Here is an 8,502-nt window from a genome sequence, read left to right as displayed (position 1 = left end):
CAATACAAGCATATTTTTTAAAAAAGAAGTTTCATCCTTCTTTTTATGCTATATAATACAGAAAAGGTTCCTAGGAATAGACTGTTTTGTGAAAGAAGAGTCTTCCTTTACTCCCCGAACTGAAGTGTGTCTATGGGCAAAATACATCCGGGATCAAAATACCTCAGAGCGCTAGAAATGGATGGATTCGTTCTGGGGGGAGTTTTCATCTTTAACAATTAGATATGATTTATAAACAAAAAAATATAGGTGGAAAGCTTTTAGATAACATTTTAAAGAGTGTGAAATGACCTACAATATCGTTAAGCTAAGACTACAATTATGCAATTTTAATAATTTTTATTTTTTTTAAAAGTTTAAAACATTAAAGGAGAATTCAAAAAAGAAAATGGTATCACATAATCTTAACACCCTGGCGTGAAGTTATTTGTTTATTCTCTTTGAGTTTTTATTCTCCTACAGATATACTTTAAAATTAAAAATGTTTTTTAAAAATCATAGAATACATAAAAGATAAAGGCCAACCTTTAATTGTTTACCTCTAAGAATATCTAGGAAGAGAGCTAAAATGTTTCTGAGTAGAGGGCAGTGAAAATAAGCTGCTATTATTTATATTTTAAAAAATTATTTTAAGGTGTCAAAAAGGGAAATTACTAGTAAATAGGATGGATATGTGTTTCTTACAATCCTATCACACTCTTATAACCAGTTCACTCTTAAAAGTTGCATGTGATATAATATACTTGCAAATCTTAAACCATGTGCTTTTATTTTAAAAGCCCTATTTAAAAATCAGGATACTCTTTACCTCTACTTCATTCTTCTCTTTCTCAGCACAATGACAATACTGTTCTAACCACTAAATATTATGCAATCTTTAAGAAGATCTTAAGAATAAGAAAAAAGTTTATTCTTGGGGTGAGTTAAATGTTTGTGTGGTTTTCTTTTAAGATGAGCTAGGGCATGTATAAATCTTGAAAAAAACAGTAATAAACAAAACACAAATAAATAAATAAATAAAGTTGCATGTGAACTCCAAGGATGCATCGATCAGATTATTTTGGGCTAACATTCAACAAATTGCAGATCATCTCTATCAGACAATGTAATTTCAATTTTGGCATGTGTTAATTTGCATTTTTTATAGTTACAATAACATTACCTTATAGTCATAATTTTAAAAAATGGGTCAATTTTTCTAAAGTGGTTCAATGAAAAACCAAACCATGATAAAACAGTAATATAAATACAATATAAATAAATAAGCACAAATTGTAAACAGGACTCCAATGTAAATTATAAATCTGTGTGAGTTGTGACAAGTCTATGTGACTTTACACAGGCAGCCACAAGGAAATAAAGGTGTTAATTGAAAGTCCAACAATAAATATCCGAGAATTGAATTTTATTAAGTGGGCTATGTATTAATGTGAGTCCCTCGTGCATTGTCTTTAATAACACTTTTCTCAGTTTTTGTGTCATTGTTAAGCAAAACACAGTCAATAGAGATTTTCCAAAGCAAACATCAAATAATAGTTTCTAATTGAGGAATGTGAGCTCCATAAGGGCAGGGATTTTGTCTCTTTTGATGTGCTGCAGTCCCAATATTTAGCACAGTGCTTTGAGATTAGTAGATTCACTTAGTAGCATTAATTAGATAATTGTTAATAAATTAATGGGGTTTTCACTAAAAATATCACCAAAAGAGTCAAAATGATAATACTATCATTTTTAAGTTGTACACCTTGTAGCAAAACCAGGTACAGGTAACACTGTTGCCTCAAAGCTTGCAAAATCAGCTGAAAATTAATAAGATTTTAATAAGAGAAAGCAGAATGAACTATTGCCAAAATTGTTTGATCAAATAACATTCCTGGGTGTTGCAGATAACCATAACATACAGGGTTAAAGAACAATTGGTATCATGCCTGCAGTGCAGCATTTTCGCGCCCCAGCATGACATGTATGAAGAAGTACTCAGCAGGTTACTCTATTTATCACTGACAATTGCAGGATTTTGGTAATTATTGTTTAGTAAATTGTGATGTAATCTGGAGAGGAGGCCTGCACAAGGTAGCTTGGTGAGTAGCTAGGAAGTGTGTTTTTACAAGAACAAAAGAAGTTCAACAGTCAGCAAACAGGCCTCCTGTTTCTGATTCAGTTGTTTTATAGAGACACAATTAGTAATGTTAAGCCTGAAAGAGTGAATTTTGAAAATATAATCAAGTTATGACCTCTAAATATACATCTTTTTAGCATGTGTTGTGTAAAGAAAGATGCACAAGCACAACACTCTCCTTTTCTGCAATGAAGTATACTGATTAGCGGGGAAAAAGGTGCTCGCATAAGTTGATGAAATGAGAACTGGGACATTAATAATGTCAAGTAATTCCTTCTCAACAAGTATAGCTTAGCACTATATTCAATATCTAAAATGGTCTAAACATAATTTCAGGGATAAAATATCATGGTTTTTAATGTTGAAGATATAAGGATTTCCTCAGAAGACTGAACCATGGCACAAAATCTTAACTCTTGTTCAACAGTTGACTTTCTGTCCTTGGTGAAAGATATCAGTGATTCATTATTGAGGATATTTAAACATAGCATCCGAAAGTTACGGTAAAATATGAAGAAATATCTAGTCGCTTTCATGAAGTCCTCTTCACATAGTTGGCTATGTTCTACTCTCTCTAAGCCCAGTTACTAATTCAGTGACTTGTAAAAAGAGAGATCTGTGCCCGGCCAGCGGGGCTCAGTGGTTGAGTGTCGACCTATGAAAGCCCAGCCAGCATGGCTCAGTGGTTGAGCATCAACCTACAAACCAGGAGGTCACGGTTCAATTCCCCAGTCAGGGTACATGCCTAGGTTGTGGCCTTGATCCCCAGTGCATGATTATCTCTTATCATTTATGCTTCTATTTTTCCCTCTCCCTTTCTCTCTGAAATCAATGAAAATATTTATCTGGGACAATATTGCAGCTCTCTTCTGATTTCTATGTGATTGCCTTTGCCCTGGAATTTTTCTTCACCTCACCCTGCCCAGCAGATTGCCCAAACTGTGCATGAGTCAATCCTAGCCTCTGAAATCTGGGTTTATTTTATAACTCTACTCATCTGGTACAGGCTTCTGTAACAGGGCTACTTTCCCCCGGCCTATGCCCAATGCTCTGGTAAGTGGGATTCTGCGTGATTTCAGCTGGCTGCTGTTTTTTGCACTGTTTGAGCTAAAAATGCTTTTGATTTAACATCACATTGGGGTGGTGGGTATATTCAATGTCCTCCAAGTTTGTGAATTCCTACTGGTTTTGTTTATTTGTTTGGTTTTTGCCTTTCCTGTCCAGCCTTATTATTTTGGAATATGTTAATTATATTATCTTGCTCATACTAAATATAGTCATCCAGGAATTATTCAGAGGAAAACACTGGCTAACAGCTATATCTGATTACCTGGAATGTCTTCCAATTATTGAAAACAGAAGAAAAAAAAAAGCAGATGCCAATAATCCTTGGTCAAGATTCCCTATTGATTTTATAGATGAATTTATTGAATTTAGCAAAGACTTTCTCAGAAAGGAATCCTAATTCTAACTCAAACCTTTGTTGCAAAAATCCAAATAATGGTCTACTTACTTGCAATGTGCAAATCATCTCTGATAACTGCATTTACCTTGGCATAGAGCATTTGTGGGCTGCGACTTTACCATTATGAAATTATCTTGAGTAGTTTGAACGGTGAGACTGAGAGGATGGTTCAGAATAACAGTAGTACTCTGGAGTCAGAACTGATATTTAGCTGGTCCACAATAGAATAGCTGGACCAATAGTTTATGGCTGTCATCCACTCTAATTACTGCCTGTGCTGTGTTGTTGTTAATATTTTGAGTATCCACATTTTAAATGTTATCATTGCCCATGATATATTCTCGAAGATTTCTGAGGATTCTAATTATTCAATATGGTGCTCCAACAGGAGTAAGGCCTACTGAATCAGCAATAGATGATACCTGTAGACTGGTTTCTGTCTATCTGAATTTCAAGGCAGTCAAGGATGCTTCTCTCTCTCCACAGACCAACCAGATCCAGGATGGCCTTTCCTAGATGCTATGGAGCTGGACAAAAAAAAATCTTTTTAACTCATAATTGAGGCCCCAGAATTACTGCCATGTCAGTTTCAAGGTGCAAAGGTTCATTGTGACTAACTTCAAAGATTCATTTATGGGTAACTGGAACAGAAACAATTTCACAAAAGGATACTCTGTTTTTAGTTGAAAGATGGTTATCTCATGCAGCTTTTCTAAGCTTTCATGTCAACCGAAGAACTTGGGTCCTATAATAGCAGAGGGGAAAAAAGGCTGCCTTTTAAAAGAATAAACATAGGTTTCTATGTATTTTGCTAGAATTATTAATATTAAGGTTATATAGTGGGTACAGGTCCCAATCTAAAAAAACCTCTGGTTTGCAAAACACATTATTTCATTTTTTCATAACTCAACCCAAAATCTGTTTCAAACTCTGATTTCACAAGGAGTGGCAGACATTTAATCATAGTCAGTTTGGCAGGGATTGCATCAATTAAATTGAGGAGGCTTTCATAATATCAGGGTGTTAGAGGAAGGGACAGAACATTTGATCCTTCTCCTCTACCATGGTGACTCCCCTGAGAGTCCCAATCTGCATGATTCCTCAATAGCAGCCAGCCTCACAGATCGCATCCATCTGTGTCTATCAGCAAGGCCCCTTTAGGTCTGGTGGCTTCCACTGCTCTGTACCCGTTGGGTGTCTAGGAATCATTATGTTGGGCTTCCAGAACCTCCATGGTACTAGGTAAGGTTTCACTGTCCATTAGAACTATCAGCCACATGCAGCTGTTTAAATTGAAATGAACTAGAATTAAATAATATTAAAACTCCAGTTCCTCAGTTACACTAGCCACATTTCAATGCTCAATAGCCCCAGGGGCTAGAGGCTATAGCCAAGTTTAGAATAAGACTTTCATCACAGAAAGTTCTATTGAATTAGTGCTGTTCTCAAGTCTTGGCTGGACTAGATACATGGCCCAGCTTTTTCTTAAGAGTCTTGCCACCTCTTCAGGGCTCTAACAAGGGAAAAGAACACAAGTTCTCTCTCTTTCAGCTCTCAGATCCCATAGATAGATCCTGCCATTTTATGCATCCCTCTCCATGGCTTGTGCCAGAATAGAGTGAAAAGAGGACAGTGCGTTCAGTTATAGGGATTCCCCAGTATCCAGTCTCTCATTACATTTCTTCCAACTTTTTCTTCCTTCTAGTCCAGGAAATCCATTTCTCATCTCTGGGAAAGGAAATTTTACTATCGTCTATGTCAGCACTGTCTGATAGGAATAGAATGCGAGCCACATATATAATTTAAGTTTTTCCAGTAGCCACATTAAGAAAAGTAAAGGGACAGGTGAAATTTATTTTATGCCTTTCATTTAACCCAGTATATCCAGAATGTTATTTCAACAGCTAGATAATATAAAAATTATTAATGAGATATAGCCCATTCTTTTTTACATACTAAGTCTCTGAAATTGGTGTATATTTTATACTTACAGCACATCTCAATTTGAAATTGCCACATTTAAAGTATTCAACATGGCTAGAAGTTATTATATTGGACAGTGCAGGTCTCTAACTTGATCCATTTCATTACTCACTAAAAGGATAGGATTTTAAAACTCAAAAATCAAGGAAAAATTCTGTTTCTCTGCATTCTGTTGTACTCCTTTCCTGAAATAATGAGCAAAGACAAGCCTAAGTGAGAGTGGGTGTGATGCCGAGGGTGTCTTAGGGTGGGTTATAAAGGTTTGGGAATGGCCTTAGGATAAAAAGAAATAGTTGGAAAAACAACCACTACGAAAACCATTGGTTAACATTTCAAAGTATTAGCCTGCTACGGGGAGGTTTTTTTCCATTATTATTATTGATTTCAGAGAAGGAGGGAGAGAGAGAGATAGAAACATCAATGATGAGACTCATTGATTGACTGTCTCCTGCACGTCCCCCACTGGGGATCGAGCCTGCAACACGGGCATGTCCCTTGACCAGAATCTAACCCAGGACCCTTCAGTCCACAGGCCAACGCTCTATCTACTGAGCAAATCAGCCAGGGCCACAGTGAGTTTTTCAAGTACATAAAAATTGCTGTAGGATTGTTAGAAGTAAATTGTTTGCTATAGATTTAAAAGAAATAAGTTCATCAGTAATATTGTTGTGTAGTGTAAGTGCTATGGTAATGGAAAACAATGCAAAAACCTTGCATTGTTGTTATTGGGAGTAAATCTTATTACTATGACTAAGGCACAGAAAAATTCTTTTAGTAATTAAATCCTGCTATCATACCTCTGACAATTTTTAGTGCAAAAACTGTAAAACCCAAAGATAAGAATTTTATCACCAGGAATGATAATTCAAACCTATAGTTGCATTTTATAGACTAGAATATCCATTTTGGGGGTTTCTGAAACAGAAAAGTTGCATCTTTGAAAATAATTTCTATCATTTCAAAACTGTCATGGCAGAGAAGATTTAAAGTTTTTGGATGGCATTTTTCACTTTTTCTTCTTATTCTATCTTCACTGTAAGCTTGATGATATTTACAGGCAAAATCAAAATTATTTCAAATGTTGATGCCTCTGTTAAGTAAAACATCTATAAAATTTTGTGATCAACACTTGCGACAAATGGGCAGGACAATTAAACTAACTTCCACCCACAGGTGTCTTATATGCAGATTAGGCCTAGGACAGAAGGAGATGATAAATCAAGACCTGAGTAAACAGAGGATTAAAAAGAGGCAGAACCACAGTAGGCAATTCCACCTTGGAAGAGGGATGTCTCTGCTCACAGGCTGGGGAAATGGGGGCCTCGAGAAAGGGTAACTTGTAGCATGCCAACAGATCTCCGCTAATACAGGACACAAAAGGTAGTCATGAGGATTGAGGGTAAGTGAATTCTTAGTAGTTATTATAAAATCCTGAGTCCACAGAAACTATTGGCGTTATACTGTTGGTAATCACTGAGTTAATAGGAAAGGAACAGTGTTAAATGCACTGTTTCTTTTGAGATTCTTTAGTCTTTGAGGTAGTGATGTTTGGTAGCAACTAAGTATTGATTGGAGTTCTGTTTGTTTTTTTTCTTGATGTTTGAGTTTGCTACCAAGCACAATAGTGTGCATTATCAATGACCATTTATTGACTGTTTACTATGCGCCAGGTACTTTACATACATATCTTCTCAACATCCCAGAAAGATAGGCATGTTTATTTATTTGACAGAATAGGAAGCTAGAACTCAGAGATGTTAAGTAATTCCTATTGCTTTCTTGCATGCATGCTGAACATCTGTCTATGAAAACTCTTTGAGAACAGGGACTGTATCTTTTATGTACTAATAATAGTATTTAATATGGCCAATAATCCGTTGCTATTCAATAATTATCAGCTTCCTGGGCAAAATACACTAAAATATTCTATATTGAAGGTTCTTCAATAAATTTAGTTAGCAGACAGGTTATTTTATTTTATTTTTTTAAAGTTACGAGGGGAGAAGTAGCTGCTCTGTGGAGCTTCCAGGAGCCAGCCTATGAACTTGGGCTCAGCAGCTGAACTATGTCAAGGTCTGCTTCAATTCCTTGGTCTCTTCTTAGCTACCTCTGCAACAAGACTGAAAAATAAGTTTACTAGTATATCCAAGAAAAATACTTCCCCTACGAAGACGAGCTATCTTTCAAGAAACTCTTTGTTGGTCTCTTAAGTTTCCTACAACTTGAGAAAGATTTCCTGGGGGATGGGGGAGTAGGGGAGGTAGGGGTTCCAGCGTAGTTCTTTTATTTTCTTATTTTTTAAAGAAAGATACTTACTTAAAACTGGTTGCTTTTAAGATGATTTCTTAACAATAAAGTCTCCCTTTTTTCCCCCCTTGAGGCAGGGACATAGTATTAAAAGAAACCAGGATGACCACATGAGACAATTTGAGAACTTCTGAAGAACAATAATAAATAGGATGCAAAACCCTCCTGATCATCATGTGGGTTGTTTCTGAAGGGCAACTGAGATTAAAATAGTTTAACTATTTTTCTAAATTAGCCATTTCTCTCTCTCTCTCTCCCTATCCCTTCTCTCTCTAAAAAAAAAATCAATAAAATCTTTAAAATTAATAAATTAGCCATTTAAAAAAACCCATACACTTAAAGTCTGTTAATGATGCAGAATATATCACTGTATTAGATCATAATGGCTGTAGGTTGGAGTGACCTAATAAAGTACTCAGGTTTACTAAGATGTACACAAAAAACAAGAATCAATATAATTACTACAGTTGTCTTAATATTTTAAAATTATGACGATAGTAAAATAAGTGATCATCTATGTCCTTTTCTGTAAAATGTACATTGGTTCACTTTCTGTACTGCAATGGAAATAGAATTAGATACTAGATTCAAGCCTCCTGTCTCCCCATCTCTGCTGATTCTTCAACAT

The sequence above is a fragment of the Myotis davidii genome, unplaced genomic scaffold (assembly GCF_000327345.1).
Source record: "Myotis davidii unplaced genomic scaffold, ASM32734v1 scaffold6, whole genome shotgun sequence".
Classification (NCBI taxonomy): domain Eukaryota; kingdom Metazoa; phylum Chordata; class Mammalia; order Chiroptera; family Vespertilionidae; genus Myotis; species Myotis davidii.
The sequence above is the reverse complement of the archived record's forward strand: the minus strand, read 5'-3'. Positions refer to the sequence as shown.